Here is a 21,620-nt window from a genome sequence, read left to right on the forward strand (position 1 = left end):
GACCTCTAAGCGATTACTTACTGATTGCTCTCACCATGGTTTCGTTGTAAACGAATGACACTAAGGATCAAACATTTAAAAGCACTTCAAGTGCGTGGCTGCCTTTTGCTCTCATAATAGTTGTTGAGGGGATGTTTTGAGCACAACAAGAAAAATATGGACACGGGTTGCTTTGCAGCGTCAATAAAAGTGCTGAGAAGCTTTCATGGCGAAAAGTCCGCTTGACAGGCTTCATGGCAAATAAGTTTCGCATGAAGACCGAGATTGACTGGGCCTACTTGTATATTCTCCCTAACAACTTGCTAAAGGATGGGGATGACAGTGGGGATGACAAGTCGGGCTATGATCAAGGTCAATGATGACATGTCAAAAAGAATTTAAAAAAATGCAGAATTCTTTTGGGCATAGTGATAGAATTGCCTTTTATTTATTCATGTGTTGAGAGGGTTGAAAAATTGGTTTTAAAAGGATACTGGAGAAAACATGTGGGCACCTGAGGTTTGGAAAAACAAAAGAAAAAACGTAGAAAAGGAAAGAAAGAAAATCAATGTTGAGCTGGGATAGCCTGATAAAATAATCCATTGTCTGCATTCATATGCTAATGTCCCATTTCACCTGTCAAAAAAGGTTGCAGTCACATGAAAACATGACTTTACCTCCCTGGATGGTGCTGGGTTTTAATTTTTTTTTCACACACATACACACACACACATGCCTTTAAGCTTGACACTCCATTATGATCACAGAATGCTGGTATTTGTCGTGACAGCGACACCAGAGCCAACCACCATCAAATGATGAGCGTCTGCACGGCGCCATTTCTACCGTTTACACCAAAACTTTGAAAGTTGATTTGTTAGCTCTCAGTGGCAGGAATTTACCCCTCACCCAAAAAGTGTTTGTCAGGAATTTTTGCCAATTTGAAAAATTAAGATTATTTCGGTCTAATATGGAGATGTTGCAGATATGGTGGATATTACTTTGAAAAAAAGCTGTAGGAATCAAAACAGCATAAATTATGTAAAGTTTACTTTTTGCTCCTGTTTTAACATAGCAAAAAAATGTGTCTATTTGTATTTATATATTAAACGATGCCAAATTTAAAATATTAACAGTTTTGGGTAAAAAAGAGGGATTTTTTTTTCTTTTTAACAGAAAAAGGATGAGAATATTCTAAATAAGAACTTGTCATAATTAGTTTTACAATCAGTTTTTTTTTAAGATAGTTTCACAATTAACAGAGCTTGGATTAGGTTCTTATTTTGTCATTGTTGTTATTGTAAACAGCTGATTGTGAGTAAAAATAGGTTAATATAATTTTAAAGAAACCATGATTAAATAATTCTAGAGAGTTTTTACCTAAGAACTTTGCTTTTTTTTCTCACGTAAAAAAAGTTTACTGAAATATCATGATGAGTTTTTATGTTGAAGAAACATAGTTTTACATGTTAAAAAAGATCAATGACAGAGCTTTTGTCCTTAGTGAAATTGCAGCCACTCAAGTGGCTTTTGTTTCACACCTACATTATCCACATTAATATTTTTATTGATGATTTATTTCTCAGCCCTGGTGTTGTCCTTCATGTTAAATATTATCTTTTTTTCCTGAAATGTTAATTAAAAAAAAAAAACCTCCCATAATCAATTTTCGACAGACTGCTTTTGAACCAAATGGACAGTCATTTCTACACTGTTTTTTTCCCCACTATTTCACGGTAAAAGTCTGTTTTTCTGTTGTAAATGTTGAAAGTTATTATTGCTCATGTGATTTTTATGAGTGTTTTTTTGTTCTTAAGATGTGGTCTTCTGAGAGTTAGCACCTCTTGGCCTTCGATTTTCGATGCTCTTCACTTCTGACTGAATGATATTTTCTAGAATTCTCAAACGAAAAGCTTGCATCTTTTATTTTTTATCTTTTTGTCAGAATACTTGAATAGCTAGTAGAAGTAAAGGTTTCATACAAAGGGTTCATTTATGATTGTTTTGGAATTTTGAACTCTTTTTTGTATAGTTGTATTTCACAGAAAGAATGAAATGGAAGAAGTCATGGAGGAATGAAAATGGTTCCTGTAGCCCAGTAAACTACAGTCATTTTTTTTATCGGTCTGTTTATTCAGTTCTTGAGGAATCAGACAGTTTGAAATGGCAGGATGGTGAATGCAAAGGCTCTCCTTAGAGTTTGTATTTACCAAAGCTGACAAGGAAGCAGCGCTAACCAAAGTACATCTTAATATGTCTAACCTGGATATATGTTAGACTTTGTTTTCTCTATTTTTTTATCATGGGTCATTAGCCGCAGAGAGCATTGATGCTTTTAAGAAAAAGCACAAGACACATCATTTTAAAATTGCTTTCAGCTAATTTTACTATTTTTAATAGTTTTATTTGTTTTGTGTTTTTTAATTTGTCCTCTTAATAATATTTACTGATTTTACACGGGACAAATAATAATTTATTTTAATATAGCTTATTTCACATTTTATGTTAAGTTATTTATTTCTTTTAATGATTATGGTTACGTATTATGTTACTATGGTTACTTTTTATTTTCACTTTTAATTCCAGAGCCTCCTCTCCCTCTGGGTCGGCTGCTATTCAGCCGCTGCAGTTTTAGATGGGAACCTGCATCGCCACCTTGCTCTGGTGTCACGGGCTCCGCACCTGTGATGCTGCTTCTGGCTCGCTATGCAGCTAACCACAGAGAGGGAGGTCCCAACTGTTAGCATTTACACCAACAAACTTTTTTTCCGTGCTTAGCCTCTTTGCCAAATGTTTTATCTCCACCATTTAAAGGGGTGAGAGGCGTGCATGTGATTATAGGTTCTGTGTGGGTCGGGGTGGGCATGGGGGCTTTATTTTTATATTTTTGTGTTTTTTTTTATATCATGTGTTTGTTCAAGTGTAAAGCACTTTGTGATATGTTCTATATGAAAGTGATATTTATATAAAAATTGATTTGATCAATTATCTTTGTTCCTTTACCATGTGTAAAAATATGCACACGCCTACAGGAGAATGTGTGAAGCATATTTATCTCTACCTCCATACTGCATCAGCATTTTTCAATCTTCCTCATCATTCTGTATAAGACGCTATGTTATGTACATTTCCAGATACTGTACACAGCAGCATCCAGATGGAGAGAACTACTCCCCCCCTGCAGTGATTCTCAGAGACTTCATCTGAATCCTTGAGTTTTGTTTTCCTTTGAGGATTATCACTCATTCCCTATATCTGCATTTGGAAAATTGCAAAACATTTGCTTTGGCTTCTTCAGTTACATGCAAGAATATAATGATTGATTAAATCTGGGCTTATCAACTCTGACGGAATGCCTTTCATATTGGTGATCTTGAAAAGTGACTTTATTTGGTACTTTATTTTGCAAAAATGTGCTATTTTAATAGTTTTCAAATTATTAATTGTTCACTTTAAGTAAGGTGTAAAGTTCCCTGGAAACAGTGCAATATAAATACGTTTTAGTCATTTATGTTGCTATTAAAAGTGTTTCATCCAAAAACCCTTGGATTATTTCAGTCAAATTCTTGAGTCATTCGTGTTGGGAAATATCTTTTTTTGGTTACTTTTCAGAACAGTGCTAATTTTTCTGGGTTTTAGTGGTTTTGTTTAGCCCAATTGATACTTTTACTGAGGCTTTTTTTTCTTTTTCTGAGGTAAAATAACTCAGAAAAAGTCCCTTTTTACCCAACTTTTTTTTTAACTATGGAGTATTTACTGTATCTAACATTCTCCTTTCTTTTTTAACTGTAGAGCATTGCTGCTCTTTTCCACTGACAAGGACAATCCTTAATCCTGTGTGAACATTTTCAGTCGAATCCGCTTCTATTCGTTCCAACTTCTCAGCTCCTGTCCATGAATGAATCTGTACCTTATTCTGTTAGCGGGTGTGCCACCTGCCGCTGCGTCACGACGCCCCTGACCAATCCCGACGCACGAGCTCCGTGCGCTCTTGGAGATCCCATGCTGCTTCTTCTATCGCCGCCCAATCCACGGCTCTGTGACCGGGGAAGGTGGCGAATCTTTTGAGTTGAGTGTCGTTAGCTCCTCAGACTTGACCAGATCGGACTGCGGATGCAAACATGGACGCGCGAGAAGTTTGACTGGATTGTCATTTTCCTCATCTACTTGTCGTGAATGTGACAGTGCGCATCAGTCACTGATGTGAGGTAGGTGGGGACGAGTTAAGAACTGAAAGCTTTGCGGACATTTAGTCAAAGTTATCTACGTGGAAATGTATTCCAAGGGTCGATTCCAAACTCACTTTGCGTCCCACCGAAAAAAACGCGCTCAAAAGTTGCCTTATTCTGATATGTATGCTTCCAAAGCGCATTCATCCTGCGTTGTACAATAGGTCTCTTCAGCTTTTGGCTGCAAGTTCGACACACACACACACACACACACCCTGCTTCTGTTCTCCCACTGCACGGCTCAGCATCCATGCCCGAGACTGGTTTTTCTGATGCGTCTCATCAAAAAGCGACCGGTCTTCCTAAAGTTTAAGGCAGAATGTCAATTCTTGATTACTCTAAATAAAGTTATCTAATGATCAAATATAAAAATATATATATCATCCTTCGTAAAAGTGCATTTCTCTTCCTGTGGCACGTGCTAAAGTAAATATTCATCCAATATTTGCGCCATAGCATGAGGAGGATAAATTGTCCTTGGATGGAAAGTAAAGGCGTTGGTGAATTGGGTTATATGTTTATTTATGAAGTCCCTACATGGCCATGTGAAGGAATGCTCCGTCTCAATGACCAGGGGGTGCTCTGACATTGTGCTACAAAATGAGTGAGAACAGAGGGAATGGCATTTGTGCCATGGTGGAATTTCTTTCCATTTTGCATTGCAGCTTTGTGTAAGATTGACTTTACTTACAGTACTGGTATGAACAAGGGTTTTTGTGCAGTTTTGCATTTCAATACAACAGCTGTTGTGTCAAAATGTCAACTAAAGCCCTGTTGGGGAAGTTTTGTGATGAAGGCACTGCAGGAATTTCTGTTGGTTGTCACTTTCCATTGGTTTTAATAGAGATATGCAATAAAAAAAAATCATTCTGAGAGAAAAAAAAAGAAGCAGAAGAGTGAGCTGCAATAAAGCTTTCATAGGGTGATGTATTGTTGACCCCCTGTCAATAATGCTGTTTTAGCCTCCCCTCTTTTGATGAATATTTTGTTTTAAATGATCTGAGTGCCTTATTGATCATGGATGTGACTTTACTTAATAAAGTGAGAGCTGGATGGGACTGCACAAGTGGGCGGGAAATGTCTTTGCTCTTATCTTGAGCTGTACCTGTTGTTTTGCGTGGGTACTGCTTTGGCTGATGGCGCAGATGCTGAGGTTTCCTGTTGATTCCCAACTTGCATTTTTTTAATACCCTGCATTCAGTATAAAATAAACAAATATAACATGTGCTTATTATCTCTATCTAAGTTTTTAAATGAGTCCAAAAATTACACAAAATATTGACGTTTTCAGGAGGTTTAAGTGTTTTGCAGCTTTAAATTTGGGGAAATTATGTAGAAAGCTTGAGGCGTTTAAAATCCCAGTGAAAAAGGCTGAATAAATACTGAAAATAATGACAGAGCGGAACAAAAACCGAATTGTTTGCACTTTAACCGTTCAATGCAATGTGCATTTGCTGGTACCAGCAGGCTACTTTTAGATCAGGCAATCGGAGACAGTGATGGGTATTTTACAGGAGTCAGCTGGCCAAACAGACGGGCTAACTCCCCCATTGGGTTTCATTAGAGCTCATCTTGATGTTAAAGCCCGTTTAATCCACTTTCACAGTCTTGCAGACCACAACTGAGCAAAGCATAGCGTCTATCTTTAGACAGCACACAGGCTGAAACTTTTCCCTCTCAGCTCAATTATTAAAACAACAGAGCAAAACGCCTTGTAGCTGATCTTTGAATGCCTCGGCTGAAGAGGCCTTTTATGCAGAACTTTGTTCCTTTCAAAAGGTGTTTTCAGACTCGGACGGAAGGCTGTCAATCAGTCTGCTGTTCATAAACAGCTGTGTTTATGCAGGCCTGCGGTCTCTCCCTCGCCTCCTCCAGCAAGCAGATGTGCTGCCGGAGGTGGAGATTACAGTAAAGCCTTATGAGGTGAGCGCTCTGCCTCTTTGTCTTTGCGTTCACTGTCTGGGCAGCCGCTGTTGTTGTCCCACGTTTGTGGCGCCTGTGTTGCTTCAGCAGCACAATGCTGGGAAGACAGAGACACACCTCAGCTGGACATACTCCGCTGCATTATATATGGCTGTTAAACTTACAATACATATAAAATAAAAAGGTGGATAAAAATTATATAAGTAGGGTACTGTACATATACTCTTCCTCACTTTACCTTTTCTGCCCTTTCATGTGTATATGCAGAATGGCAACAATTTAAACTTTTATAGCTGGAATAACATGTCCTAAACTCACTCATTTCTTCCTGACCTTTACTAGTTGTCATAACTTTAGTCGGCAGTCTCTTATTGGTGGCAATAAGGTGTGTACTTCAGGGCTGTTAAAAAATCCTGCCGCTGTGTGTTTACCTTAGACTATTGTGCATGTTCAGCACACAACTGTTCACACACAAATCAAGATAATGCCAGTGAGTTACAGTTTAAGGATCTAGCATTGTCAGGAAATTAAGAGGTAAAATAGAAGACAGCATTGTTTCAGTAGCAAATGGAACTACTAGGAGTAACACTGCACACAGATTCCAAATTTGTAGCAAACCCTGACGCACCAAATTGTCACTGTTGCACTGGGTATTAATATGATTATTTTTATTAGTTCCGCTTTCGCTCCTCATACAGCATTCTCAGTGTTTATCCCCTTTTCTTTCACTTTCCCCCACTAGCTTGGTCACGCGCCTCTGGTTTTCTCACCGTGCCACTCTCCAGGGCTCCCCTGACAAAACAAACCTTACTTAAGGGAATTCAGTCATCCTCAATATATGACTGCCAAGGTGTGTTTGCATTCTGACTGCTCTTTGCAGATAAATCAGTGACAGTTTTTTTTGTGATGAGCTTCTGTGGAAGTCCAGGGGGGGTGGATAAGGAGAGCTGCATGCAGAGAGAGTGATGAAATACAGAGGGGAGGAAAACGATAGAGAATAACTGCTCACTGGTGGCATGCTCGTATCCACAGTAAGTCTGGTTTTTGTAAAACAAAAATATTGTGAACCCACATGTTCCCCTCAAAGACTTGAGTTAATGCCAGCTACATGTTTATTTGTCCTGATCAACTCGGTTAATGGCTTTCTACCTTTTAAGAATCTGTTGAGGTTTTAACAGCTGGCTACTAGCTTTGGTTTCATGCACCACTGAAGCAAATAATGCTGAAGATGACATATCCACAAGTGTGGGTGAAGTTCGGCTCTGCACAAATGATGCTGCAGGAACGTATTTTGGTTTTTTTTTGAAAATGACACAGTTCAATGATAGTCCATGTTTGGATGCATTTTGAAGGGCCCGGTGTTTTCATATTTTTGTCGGCTCTGCAGGTGGTGGTCCAGTGCAACCTGCAGCTGCATCTGCATGGTGAGACTCATCCACTGGTAAAGGACAAATAAATAGGACATTTGATGGATATGCTTGTTGGCAATCATAGTGCTGCATGAATAAAGGATTGAGACCTTTTTTCATTTTGTCATCAGCATGGTTTTAAAAGACAGATTGGGAAAGATTTGTGTAGCAATAATCGGAGTGAAATCACAACATTTATAGATGTTTTTGATGGAATCCAACTGTTTATATCTGTGTAAAAACGGAAGGGTGAGTAAATGTCTCTGCTTATTTGTTACTTCTTCTCTTCTTGTCTTGTTGAAGCAAGTCACATTGCCACCTTACACCTCCATGTGAGCGTATCTGACAAGTTATTTAAGGTGGCCCAGCAAAGTCTATCCAGTTTTGAAATGGTGTTTTTAACATATTCTTGTAGCATTTTTCTGATGACGGAGGACAGGATATATATATAAAGAGAATTAAGATTAAATCTGTGTTTCTGAGTATTTCTTCATTCTAATTGCAGTGAATCAGGAAAAAAAAATGCAGTTAGATGAAGCCTGTTGTTACATACAAACTACAGCCGGCAAGCCTCAAGCTCCCCTCTCCGCTATATTCCGATGCATCCACTTGTAGACAGATATGTCCATGTATATTTTGTTTTCCTCGTCTGAGCTGGCATTTGGTTCAAAACTGTACGGCTGGATTGCTCCAATATTGCTCTGCATTTTTTTTGCACTGCTAATGATAGCTTACGGTTGTGAGGGGCTGTAACCTAGCGGGAGAGTGCAAAAACAAAGGGATTGTGGAAATGAGCGCAGACTTTCTCTGTGCCAACAGTCCCGCCTACAACTCATAGGTGAATTTCTGAAGAACTTATGCTGCTCTGCAGGAATTATGTCCTAGAAAACGACCATGTTTTTTTTAATTTAGGCTAAAGACGGCGTAGTCTAGACTAGTCATTGTTCCCAGATTAAAAAACAAAAAAGTTTTGAAGGTTTGAAGGATGCTGCTTAGAGTATTGTTTTAAATAACAAATAAGTACAATTTCTGGGAATAGAAAACAGTTTTGGTAAAATAAAGGTGGCGCAGTGGTTAGCGCTTTAGCCTCACAGCAAGAATGCCCCTGGTTCAAGTCCCGGCTGGGGGGACCTGAAACAGAACATCAATGGTGGACCTTTCTGCGTGGAGTTTGCATGTTCTCTCCGTGCATGCATGGGTTCTCTCCGGGGACTCCAACCTCCTCCCACCGTCCAAAAACATGCTTCATAGGTTAATTGGTTACTCTAAATTGTCTATAGGTGTGAATGTGAGTGTGCATGGGTGTGTGATTGTGGCCCTGCAACAGACTGACAACATGTCCCTCGCCCGCAAGTGGCTGGGATAGGTTCCGGCAGCCCAGTGACCCCGAAAGGGATAAAACAGATTAGAAGATGAATGAATGTTGCTTAATCATTGGTTAACTTGTTTTGTCAATGTTCATTTTTTCCTAAGATTTTTTTCACTGAAAAACCTTTACGCCTTGTTTGTTTTTTCTGAACTGCCTTTCACTTTTTTGAAACAAGTCAACCAGCACTTTAGCACAAGGCTAAATTGTATACCAGCCAACTGTACTAATAGCACACTTCAACTGAAACACCCACTTTTAAATTTGTAATTGTCCATTTCCAAGATTTGATGTGGAAAGGATGAACTGAGTTACAGCGCCACGGATTAAATCAGGGACTAAAGACTACCATTAAAATTTTTTTTTGATCTCAAATTTTAGCTTCGGTTTCTTCTTTTGTTGATTTGTTTTTTTTTTTTTACATGAATGGCAAATTTCAAGTGTCACTAAAGAGGGAGATTCTCATGTGCCAGATGCATCCTATTGCTGGATTACAAAAGAAAAATGAAAAACAGGGGTGCAAAAAATAATTGTATTTCCTGAAAAGGCAGGAAAAAATGTCAAATATTAAAAATAAGAACGCAGTTTTCTAAAACATTAAAAGCAAACAAAACAAAGAAAATGTTAAAATGAGTTCATCTGGTTTTATTTTATTCATTTATTTTTTACAGAAAATAAGACAATTAAAAATGAAAGCACAAGGCATAATAGGAGATGCTGAAACCAGGAAACCTGGAAAATTCAAATAGTTTAAGAGGTTTTTCTTTCTCATTTTTATAGCTTTTGACAGTCATGATGCGAATGCAGCCTTCTGATTGCTACTTTACCTAACCCAGATCTCAAATGCATGTTCTAAATGCCTATTTCTTTCCAAGTCCTCTTACACGTTACACAATTAGAATAGAGAAAACAGCTTCCAAAGCAGGACTAATCCTCCTGGAGGACATCGTGCCGCACAGCAAATACCGACCAAGTACTGTTGGGATTGGAGTTGTTGAGGCAGAACAGATGCAAGTTCGAAATGTAGATGAGGGTTAAAAAATAAAAATAAATTATAATTGCAGCAAATGTTAGTGATACTTTAAAGGCAGTTAAGAGGGAAAGCAGACTTTTCTAAAGCTAAAAACAAATTTAAATGCAAGAGGTATTTTGTGGAGATATCATATCGATTTCTAACACTAAACTTAGTTTCTTGTCAAATGTGCAGCTGTATTTTCTATTACACCCTTTCACTTGATTAAAGCACCTGATCAGGTTTGTTTGTTCTGCCTCCACACTCACTGACGCTTGAAGGATTCCTTTATTGTCGCTTGGTATCCGTCATGGCATCGTCAGCGTACCGCAAAGCGTCAAAGTCAAACTGACACGGTCAAAGCAAAAGCAAAGGAGCAACTTGTAAAAATGATCTGATGCTTTTTCCACGTAAGCTACTTTAATCATGAATGTTTGTGGTATTCTTTTAAGGGAGGGCCAGCCGTGTCTGTCTTTGACTCTTGCTCTTTCCTCAGTTTGATTGACATCAAATACCTAAAAAAAAGTACATGTTGAAGTTATATCAGTCTTGGTGAAGATGTAGAGCAAGTCCTTTGGCTAAACCTTGTAGAGAAAAAATGATCTAAGCCAAAAAGTCCTACCGCCTCTATAAAAATGACATTTACATGAGTCTGAGAGGCAACAGGAGGGGTTGAATAATTTCACTCCAATTTGCCATCTTGTCAGAGAATGCCTAAAGAGGTGTTTGGGTCAATATTTTGTTATTTTGTGCAGCACAGTTGTATAAAGCGTCTGAAAGCTGTGAGCAAAATTAGACTAGAGGGACATGGAGTCACACGCTGTTCCTACAGGGTTTGCAAGTGTTTCTGTGTGGGTCTGCATGGAGCAGTAACAAGCAGACATTACCAAATCAACACACAAGGAGCTAAATAAATTGTCTTGGTGTGTCTGTGCAGACCTGCCTATTAAAAATCTCTCCTCTTAAAACTTTATAGTTTTATTGGTTGTAAAGATGCAACCATCCATTTTTGTTCTAGATTTTACAAGCAAGTGTAAAATCAGTAAGTTACCACAACATTTTATGGTTCAGTCCAAAAAAATCATTAGTGGTGAGAAACTAATCACTCTAGAAAATACAACTTTGGACAAAAAACATGAATTCTTAAGGTGTTTTTAATATTTTTACATTTTACTTTTACTCTTAAGGTCCAGAAGGGGCCGTTTTTTTTTTCTTTTTTTCTTTTAGTAAGCATTTGTATTTTAAAACGCCAAAATTTAAGATGTTCCTTAGGGTGTAACTGCGAAAAAAAATGACCCCAGGCTTCAGGGATTATCAATAACCGTGCAGGTTTAAGAACTAACTTCAATTCAGAATATTAAGACTCTGACTTTAAAGGAGAAGTGAAGACTTTTAAAGAGTAATATATAGTAAAAGTCCTCTAAAATGAAGTTTTGGGTTCAGTAATTTCCAGTTTTATGTTTGATGTTTCTCCAGGTTCAAATTTCCCAGACCGAGTGAAGTATACCGTGAACATGTCCACAGGAATTAGTTCCACTTTAGCAAAAGGTTAATAATCTCAGACTCATCTCAGGAATGAGTTTCACTTGGCATGATATAAAAGCCTTCTTGGAAAAGAGCAATGACATGAATCACAGGAGTACTTTTTTTAGAATTAGTCATCTTCATCTGTATCATGTTTGTCCGTATCAGCTTTGTCGACCCTTTTTTAAGCTTTATATCAAGGGAAAGCTGCAGAAGTATGTTGAGGTTCAAAGACGTGTGGAGCAAAAATCAACAGATTCTGTGAAATGGATTGATGTGGTGGAAGTCAGAGCAGCTAGAATACATTAACCACAGTGGTGTCTGTGGGACGGGAAGCAAGACAAATCAAAGAGAGGATGGATGGAACTGCCTGGGATGTCTCTACACAGGTTTTGGCTGGACAATGTTCATAGAAAAAAAACAAAAGGGGACTGTTTATTGGCTGGGCATCTGCTGCGTTTCTTTATAATGTAATCATAACCCAGGCAGGGCATATTTATCGCTTATACATGCAACACTCTGGGGTTACAGCACCTTATTATTTATTAATATTTAGTCAGCTGAAAATTTGGTGTAAGCAAGAAAATACAGCGGTTGAATTTGATATATGAGACTGAACCTTTATAGCGTGAGCTCAGTTTGAAGATCTGCAACTGAAGTGGCAAACAAGTGAGATGAAGGTTAAAATCAGCTGGTGCTGTTGAGTTGTAGCAGAGCTGGCAGGAGCACAGAGCTCCATTTTAGTTTGAGTTTGGGAATTAAGTGGCTTTAGACGACTCAGCCTGCACCAAAGAGGGAGAAAGGTGCACAGCTGACATTGTGTTCATATAGATTTGGTGACCCAGCAGATTTGCAAACCCTTCACTCTACAAGTTGTTTGGCTGTAACTCTTCCTATTTGGATCTTGTCCATCACAAACAGTTAAGCACAATACATTTAAAAATTTCAAATCTTGATAAGAAAATGGATTTCTTGCATTAAGACATTTTATTTTCACTGCTACTATTAGGACATAAACATCAATGAGAAAAGGGTTAAATTGTGTCCATGTTTCAAAGTGATAAATTGCAATAAAAACCATGAAAAGGAATTTGTATACGTGGAATTAATACAATTTATTTTTACAAATCCATTCACTCAAATTGGATTTTTGACACAATAACCAATGATAAAAACAAAATACATTTCTGTATAAGGTTTTGTTTCAATTGTATTTAAAAAAAATTCACAAAAGGAAGGAACGTAGTAAAAAGAGGCTGTCATCCATCTTTGTGCAATGTATTTTTGAGCTCGTGCCAGCTATTGTTGTTTAGTGCAACCAAATAATGTCCTCTATTGATTATATTTCTTGCTGCTTTCATCGTTTTTTGTTTTTTATTATTTGTTCCGTTTTTAGTTGCTCTGTGGCAACCATCCTGCCAACAAAACAGAGGCAAATTTTTGATAAAATATTGCCGTTCTGCAAAACCTTTATGTCCTTAAAAATGACACATTTTTAATAGCTGTGCCTAAAAAAGCAAAATCATAATAAAAAGACCACTGGGAACGCTTTTACAACAGGTATAAAAAGTTAGAGTTTTAATAAGTTATCATGAGAAACAGGCTACAAGAACATGTTAAAAATACCAAAAGCATGATTTTCATTGAAGTGCATCTTTAGATCATCTTGTCCTACATAGTTTGTTATAGAATTGCTTGTGAGCTATAATCATCTACACACCTAGCCAGGCACACACTGTAATGGGGTGGGGGTCAAACCATTCTCTAGCTATCAATATAATTCATATATGTAAAGGTTTTTTCAGTGCACATCTAGCATGATCTATCTGGACATGTCCCATTTCCATGTAGGGACACCTGCTGCCACAGCAGACTGCTGCTTCGATTGAAGGGCAGTGCCATGGTGTGAAAGCGTCAATTATGCAGGTGAGAAATTAGGAGACATTCACCACATGTGCCCCTGTACTGTGGAAAGACGGAGCTCTATATCCTTTCCCTGCTCCATTCTGTGTCTGTTTTGTGGTATTTTGAGTTTCTGAGGTCGAGCTGGATTTCCATGTGTTGTGAGTTGCTAGGATACTTTTTGAATTTGTTGTGAGTTATTTGTAATAATCAAGTAAGGCTTAGGTCTCACATCAGATTGTTTTTACCTCTAATTGCCTTGAGATATCTTTTTTTGGGATATGACTGTGCCTCATCTGTGCCCCCACTGGCTCTGGTTCTGTGCCTGATTGGCCTGTTGAACAGTCCAGGTCTTCACTCTATGCACTTTAAGCCATATTTATAAGTAAACGTCTGCATAAATTCCAAACATAGTTACTTTAAACGTTCAAAATTCCACTGAGATCCAGGCCAAGCGCCCATATCTGTGCGATTACAGAAGTATTTAAGACAATATGTTGCCCCAGAAATTCTCTTTCACCGACACGTGTTCAGTGATCCTGTGTGAGCTCTTGAAGTTTTCTCTTTAACCTTTTTCCTTTCTGTCCTTGTTTATTCAATCGCTCGTTTCTAGCCAGATTAGTCTCAGTAAAGCTCTTTAAAGTAATCTTATTAAATCTCATTTTTTAACAACCCATAGAGCCGTTGGAGTTTGTAGTCATCTGCCTAATTTCCCTCCTGCTCCCACCGCTTCATCAGTCATATCCCGCTTTAATCCTTAGCTGGTGAGAACCACCAGGGAAGAGGAATAAGTCTGTGACCTCTTTGCTGCCTGTGTTTGTTATTTGTACTTTGGATATCAGGATCTGAGGTGACATAATAATATAAGTGAACAATGAGCAGCCACTCTTTGGAGAGCAAGAGAAACAGGGCCTAAGTCATTTCCTCAGTTCAGTAATTAGCCTTTTTACTGTATGTCAACTTTGGCTGGAGGTTTAAACGCTAAAGTTTGCTCTCCATATATCATAATCAGGATGTGGCAGAGGTTATTTAGATTGTTCTCAATCCAGTGTTTGGGCTCTTTCTTAAGTCTATGCTTAGATTCCCAACCATTATTTTATGCTAATTCTCAGAAAGTAAGTCACCTAACTTCCAAATCAGATTTTTCTGGTGGTTTCTTTTGGGTCAGAGTGAAAAAGCAACCAAGGAGGACACAAGTAAAGAAAATAAAGATTAAAACAGCATTTCTGAGGATTTCTTTGGTCAAATCACTCTAAATCATGAGCAAACAAAAAAATCCCTTTCAAAATGCTTGTAGTTGTGACGTACAAATTACAATCGGCAAGCCACAAGCTCTCTGCTCCTCTCGATTCCGATGCGTCGACCTGCAGACAAATAGATCTGTTAACGTCTTTGTTTTTCTCATCTGAGCTGTTAATGTTAGGTTGGGGGTGTGAGGAGCTGTATGCTAGCGGGAGAGAGTGCAAAGGGATCATGGGAAGTAAGGGCAGGAAAGGACCACACAAACAGTCCTGCCCACAACGCAGAAACAAATTTCTGATGAATTCCTGCCGCTCTGCAGAAACTATGTCCTAGATTTAGCAAAAAAACAAAACAAACAAACAAAAAAAACACCATAATCATAATTAACAGACCACTGAGAACGCTTTTACAATAGATGATCAGACTGGGACTTTAAATCCTTTTTTTAAAAACAAGCTTTCTTCTTATATCAAGCTGAAGCGCTGCTCAAGTGGCAACACGTAAAGGAAAAAAAATATACATATAAATGAAGCAAGTTGTATAAAGGGAGGCTTTAGAGGCAGATCTGCAAACATGCGACTATGAGCAGAAATACGCTTTTTGCTGAAACCTGTCAGACTGGATTTGTTATTTCTTTGTTAGCTTGCAAACTAAGTTAGACCATTAGTTTCACTTCTCTGAACAGTGATGTGAGACCCTCAAAACACAGGGACAACTTAAAGCCGGGGTTATATGGAACATAAATCCCGCAGCCTGACAAATTTGTTGACTTTAACAGGAGGAATACGGAAGACTGCAACCTGCTTAACTGTAGGTGAAGTAACTCAAACAGCCTTAAAACAAAAGGAAATGAAAAAATAGTGTAGCGCTGTTTACAACCTTGGTTGACTTTTCTTTTCTCTAAAGCTGCAGCCTTGCTTCTATTACGTTTTATTTTTTCAAGTTAACGTATCTGATGGCAAAGCATACGCGTTTTCTGGTGAGCTATACCTTATTCAGTGCATCTCTTGCATTCCAGCTGGAATTGAAATGGTGTGGATGACTGTAACTGTTAGAAAACAGATGATGTAAAAGTCTGGTTGTGATTGAGTTCCTGGAGGTCTGTCAGTCTCAGCAGATTTTTCTATTGAAAGAAAGTACAGTACTCTTGTTTTTTTTTTTTTAAACTCTTCAACTTCTTTTGCTCTTTGGATAGCATGAGTGTATTTTTTTATAGTTGTAAAAAAGATCTAGCAGTTCAGTTGGGGTCTGACATCATTTTCCAGAGTGTTTTTCTTTTCTTAGTTCAGCAGTAGAGACTCACAGCTTTAACTTTTTTCTAATTTCATTAGCCTCTTCACATTGATTAGCCCCTCCGTCCCCTCTCAGACTCCTCCTGTCATTAATAATGCCTTGTTATTGTGATTAAATGAGTGTTTCGCAGTCACTGCAATCAGTCAGGGGGAGTGACAAGACCCAGGTCAACATTACACAAGAGTTGTTGTAACAGGGATGTTACTTGATCTCTTTTTAGTAGTCCGGGGCCTTATGAGCTTTTTTTTTCTTCTACAATTTGCTTGATTAACAGATATATTTTTCAATTTCCAAAGGGTTATTTTGTCATTTTTTAATCCAAAAATCACAAAAGATGAGATAACAAAATATCAAATGTGCAGAGACAAAAAACAACAACAAACATATAAATCCACAAACAAAGCAAACACGAGGTGCGTGAAAAATGCCATAAAAACCAGACAAAATACTATTCAAATCTCCATACTTTTTTCAAGGGGTGTCACAATTATGTGTCATAATTCTTGTTATGTTTGTCTTAAACTAAAAATGTTAAAGCCAAAGACTTTTTGAAATCTTAATATTCTGTTTTAAATAAAAGCTATACTAATGGGAGGTTTGGGTCAACCCTCAGTGTAAACAGCAGATGTGATTGGCCGGTCAGTTCAGGGACTACTGATGGTTAACCCTGGAGAACCCAAGGACATTTTTCTTTTTGGAGTTTTTAAGTTATTTTGAGATTTTTTCTTTATTTGATAGATTCATTTTGAGTTACTAGCAAGTAACTGCAGCCCAAAATCCATTTTTAAACCCTTGGATTTTTTAAGGGTCAAATGTGTACATGGCATGATTTAATTAAAAGAAAAATCTTCAGGAACTATGTATAAAAAGCTTTATAATTCACTTTTTGACTTTTAAATCTAGTAGCACTATTATATCGTGTCAAATAACTATTAAGAGTTTGAATGATTCATTTCTCTGTTGTGTTGTTTTTCAGACTCTGTTGTAGACATCAGGATTAGATCATATAACATTTTGTAAGCATGAGCAACAGTTTTCTTAGAATAAGAGCAGAGAAACTAAATGTTAATCTGTGTTGCTCGGTTGCATGTAAAGCCTTTAGGGGTTCCATGGACAGAGAAGATTAAGAGGTTTGTAGACTCGCATGTGTGAACCCTAAAAGAGCTTTCCTGTAATTGCTATGGCAGAAGTTTCCGAACCAAGGAAAATAGTCTGTCAGCCAAAAAGTCTTCCCAAAGCATGTCGTGTAAAATCAGCAGTGTGTCTCTTAATGGAATATCCATGTACAACACGTTATGCAGTTTTCTCTTTTTCTTGGGCTGAAGAAGTATTTTTGACACGGTCTATCAAAATTTTATGATGTCCTCTTCAATATCAAACATCCCAAAGACTCAACAGAATCCTAAAGTTTTTCCGCGCTCTACTTGTGCCTTTGAAGAAAAGGTGAGGCTAAAATAAAGGGAAGTGACTGGCCTGACTGAAAAGTAAAACGGAAAATTCATTTAGCCTAAGGCTGGGCGATTCATACTATAAATCTATTTTGAATAAATACAACCATTTAAGTTTTTGGGTTTCAAATTCACAAAATGTTAAGTTTTAGCAGACCTTTGGCATGTAGATTTAAAGAAAGTCCCACTTTTAAATTCTTCCATGTGGGTTTTTGAAAAATTCTTTATAGCAGAAGAATTGTCATGTGTGGTTGATGTGTGGATGTGTGTGTAAATCCATTTGCTCCATCACCGGCTCACTGTTTGCTTACACTGGGCATAATGAGTCATTAATTTGCTGCTGTCACTTGTAGCCCACAGTCACTCTGAGCAAAATTAACTCCTGATCCAGCAGAGCAGGGAAGCAGCAAAGACACGGAGCAGCTCCAGACCCTCTGCAAATGTTTTCAACTCCTAACAGCAAAACCCTGGACTCCGTTGACGACTCAGGAGCAAGATAAGGTTCAAAAAACGTGAAAAATGTCTTGAAAAGCAGACAAAATTCCATTTAATCTACGTATATATTTCGAGGGGTTATCACTATTATTTTTCATAACTCTTGTTTGTTTTGAATTAAAAAAATGTCAAACTAAAATCTCAGTTGTGTTAAATTTTGAATAAAAACTCAAAAAATTGAGGGGTTAGTGTCATTCCTATGTCATTGTGCAGAACCAATGTGATTGGTAAACGGTAAATTCAGGGACTGCTTAGGATTAAATTATTTGTGGAGAAAATAAAATATTCAAATTATTGTTAGGTAATAAAGGATTCTTTAAAATTCTTGAGTATAAAGTGACACAAAAATTGACAGTTTTATCTCATGTCAAACGTGGAATTTGCTTTGTGTGAAAAAAAAAAAATCATTTCAACGTTTTTGAATTATTTACCATTTATACCATTTTTATGCCAGCCTCAGTCCATATTTAATTTCTATAAAGATCGCCAAATCCTCCAATATTAGAACGGACGACATGATGGACAGGCTCAAAAAAAGTGTCATATCAACAGATTGACAGCTCTGCTTTTTGAGGGAGTCTTGCCCAAAGGGCTATAGGAGAGTGAGTTCCAGCTTTTCTAAAGCAATCACTTTGACGCTGGTTGAAAGAGCGGCACTGGAATGTTCCCTTGGTAGTCTGCAAGCAATATGGGTAGTATATCTTTAGAGGCTGTGTTTACATGTAGGCAGGAGTTACACTCAAGCCACTCATGCAACAGTCTTTAACTATTTTCTGCAAAGTGCTCATGGGTTAACAGTGTTTGGTGCATAATCATACTCATTTATTGAATCAAACAATTTTGTTTAGTATACTTGCAAATACTTGCATTTGTTCTATGGCATGATAATTAATTTATGAAAATTCATTGATAAACATTTAAAATGAAAGTTAACAAAAGTGAAAGGTTCCTCCTGGTTATTTATAGTGAATCTTATCTTAGCAAATCACATCAACAAATCACTCTGCACAAAACATATTAAAGATCACAACTACAATTACAAAAGCAAAACAAATAATAATAATAATAAAAAATAATAGAAATTAAAACAGAATACCAGAAACCAAAACATAATAAAAAAATAACAAACACAAAGTAAAAAAGAAATGTTTTAAAAACAAAAGTAATTTCCAGAAATATAAAAAGTTAAAAAATAAAACAAATAAGAGACCGTTTTGTGAAAAGGACTGTTAAGAAAAATGTAGGCAATATGAAAAATCAATGATGTTTTTTGTCTTTTTTCAATAGTTGTTGTAATCTTTTTGCGTTGAGTGATTTGTCAATGTGATTTGCACTTCAGGGATTATTTGAATCTCTGGGTTTTTAAAGTACCCAAAATAACAGTTAATTCATAAATTTTTCCCACAGGTTTTAGCGAAGTCAAACAGCTTTTAAATTCTTAGTGTTTTGACTGCTGTGTTGTGGCACAGTGGGCACAATGAAATCACCACCCGTTTAGCTTCCTTTTCCCCAGTTTCTCTTTTCTCTTATTTATGGCTCCCTTTTGTCTGCTTTTGTTGTGGGAGTTTATGTCTACATTATCATGACCTGCTGTTTGTGTAGCACTAAAGGGCCATACCAGATGCATAACTCGTCAAAAGGAAAACAATCGGCCCTAAGATGTTGTTCCTGTTAATTTGCAAGCTTTTTTGAGCTTATAAGGATTGTATTCTCCCTGAAGGGATTCTTTAAAAACCCAAACGCCTTTTAGTATTATGCATGTTTAATTATGGATACAGCGTATTAAAACTGACCGACTAAGCTTCACAGGTCTATGACAAAAGCTTTGTATTCATCAGTGTGCTTGTGGAAATAGGATTGCATCTATTATCCTGATATTGTTAGTGTCAGAAATTTTGTGAGAAGCTGAGAACACAGGAAATATTTCATTTCTTTAGAATAAAAGTTGGAAATAGCTTTTGCCTGATAGGAAGCCAAACTTTAAAAAATATTCATTTGTTGGTCCTGGCGCTTTGACAATGCAGTTAAATTCTTGTGTGCATCAATAATTCTTTGCATGCTTTTTCGGGATCTTGTATTATTGCTATCGTTTTCCAACCAGTCTTGCACTAAATGAAATTGGAATGAGGAGCAGTTTTCGGGAGTCAGTGTTCTCCCTTTTCTGATGACCGATGGCAGAAGGGAGATGAAAGGCCTGCTGTACCTCAGCTTCATTCCCTCCCCATCTCCTCTCTTTTTTTTCCTTACTCCTCACCTAAGAGGCAGTGCATCTTTGCAGTGCCATGAAAGAATGCAGGAGGCAAAGTTTCCAGTCAACATCAGGTTCACAGCATATGAATATGGACATATGTGAACACAAATCATGCTTTTTTTCAGCTTTTTGTTTTATATCATCTTATTACATTTTCTCATTTTGCAGCAAATTGAACTAATTAGATGCTTATATCTTCCAGGATACAGAATTGTGGTATTTATGATTATAATAAAAGCCTGAAGTTTGGCTTAATAGATTTTAGATTATTTTTTTGCAGGAAGGATACAAAGCAGCTCTCAAGCTAAGAAATATCCCTTTAAAATTGTAATTTGACAGATCTGAAAACACTCAGACAAGTTTGGTTGAGATTTAAAGGTTTTTTTTTTTTTCAGACAGATGGTCTTCACTCTAAAAAGAGTATTTGGGCTGTAGTGGGAAACTTTTTACATTAACCTAACTTAATTATTTAGTTTGGTAAAAATAAATCATTTTTTTGAGTTTATTCAACCTAAGAATAACAAGTAGTAAGTAGTCTGAAAGTTATTTTACTTTCAATCAACTTAATTCAATTAAGTTGGTGTAACTTTGGTGTGAAGCTGTCAATGCGTCATGATGTCATAAGATAGATAGACTTTATTGTCATTGCAACATTGTACAACGAGATTAAGGTGCAAAAATAGTCAAATAGTAAAAATAGTAAAAAAATAAAATCACAATAAATAGTATAAAAACAATATAAAATACAGCAGACATAACCCACACACACGTGAACATTCTGTCATGTTTCCATTTATGGCTTGTTCTTTACAGCGTTTAATGTAGTTATTGCTACGGGATAAAAACTTTCCTTGAATCTGTCAGTCCTTGTTTTGATTGACCTGAACCTTCTCCCTGATGGCAACAGTTCAAAGAGGGAGTGTCCAGGGTGTGAAATGTCCTTAAGAATGTCCTGGGCTTTTTTGAGGCAGCGCGAGTTGTGGAGTTCTTCCAGAGGGGGGAGAGGGCAGCCAGTGATCTTCTGTGCCGTGTTAATGACCCTCTGAAGAGCTTTCCTCTGAGCCACTGTGCATCTGCTGAACCATACACAGACACAGTACGTGAGGATGCTCTCAATAGAGCATCGATAAAAGGACACCAGCAGTCTCTGGGAGATGTTGTTCTTCCTGAGCACCCTTAGGAAGTGCAGTCTCTGCTGGGCCTTTTTTAGCAGCTCAGAGGTGTTTACTCCCCAGGTTAGATCCTCCTCTATGTGGACCCCCAAGAAGCGGAAGTCTGGCACTCTCTCCACACAGACCCCGCTGATGAACAGTGGAGAAACAGCAGTTTTCTTCCTCCTGAAGTCAATAATGACCTCCTTGGTCTTTGTGGTATTGAGGAGCAGGTGAGGCAGCGCAAGGAATTGTGGGATACCATTTTCTTTGCCTATCTGGGCAGATTGGGGTTTAGGTTTTTGTCCATATGTTTTGTTGTCCAGCTGTTTAACTCTGTTAACTAGTAATTTAAACTGTTATGTTTATTTCTTTCTGCACCATGAGTTAGAGTTT

General features: G+C 37.5%; 1 protein-coding gene across 1 annotated transcript in view; it reads left to right on the forward strand.

Annotated features, from left to right (window-relative positions):
- The first annotated feature begins 3,990 nt into the window (after nucleotides 1-3,990).
- Nucleotides 3,991-21,620, forward strand: part of LOC101164585 (muscarinic acetylcholine receptor M3) — a 97,376-nt gene continuing 79,746 nt past the window's right edge. Inside the window, exon 1 of the mRNA XM_011484363.3 lies at nucleotides 3,991-4,187. The gene's annotated coding sequence lies outside the window, so the exon portion shown is untranslated. The remainder of the gene's footprint in view (nucleotides 4,188-21,620) is intronic.

The sequence above is a fragment of the Oryzias latipes genome, chromosome 15 (genome assembly GCF_002234675.1).
Source record: "Oryzias latipes chromosome 15, ASM223467v1".
Classification (NCBI taxonomy): Eukaryota; Metazoa; Chordata; class Actinopteri; order Beloniformes; family Adrianichthyidae; genus Oryzias; species Oryzias latipes.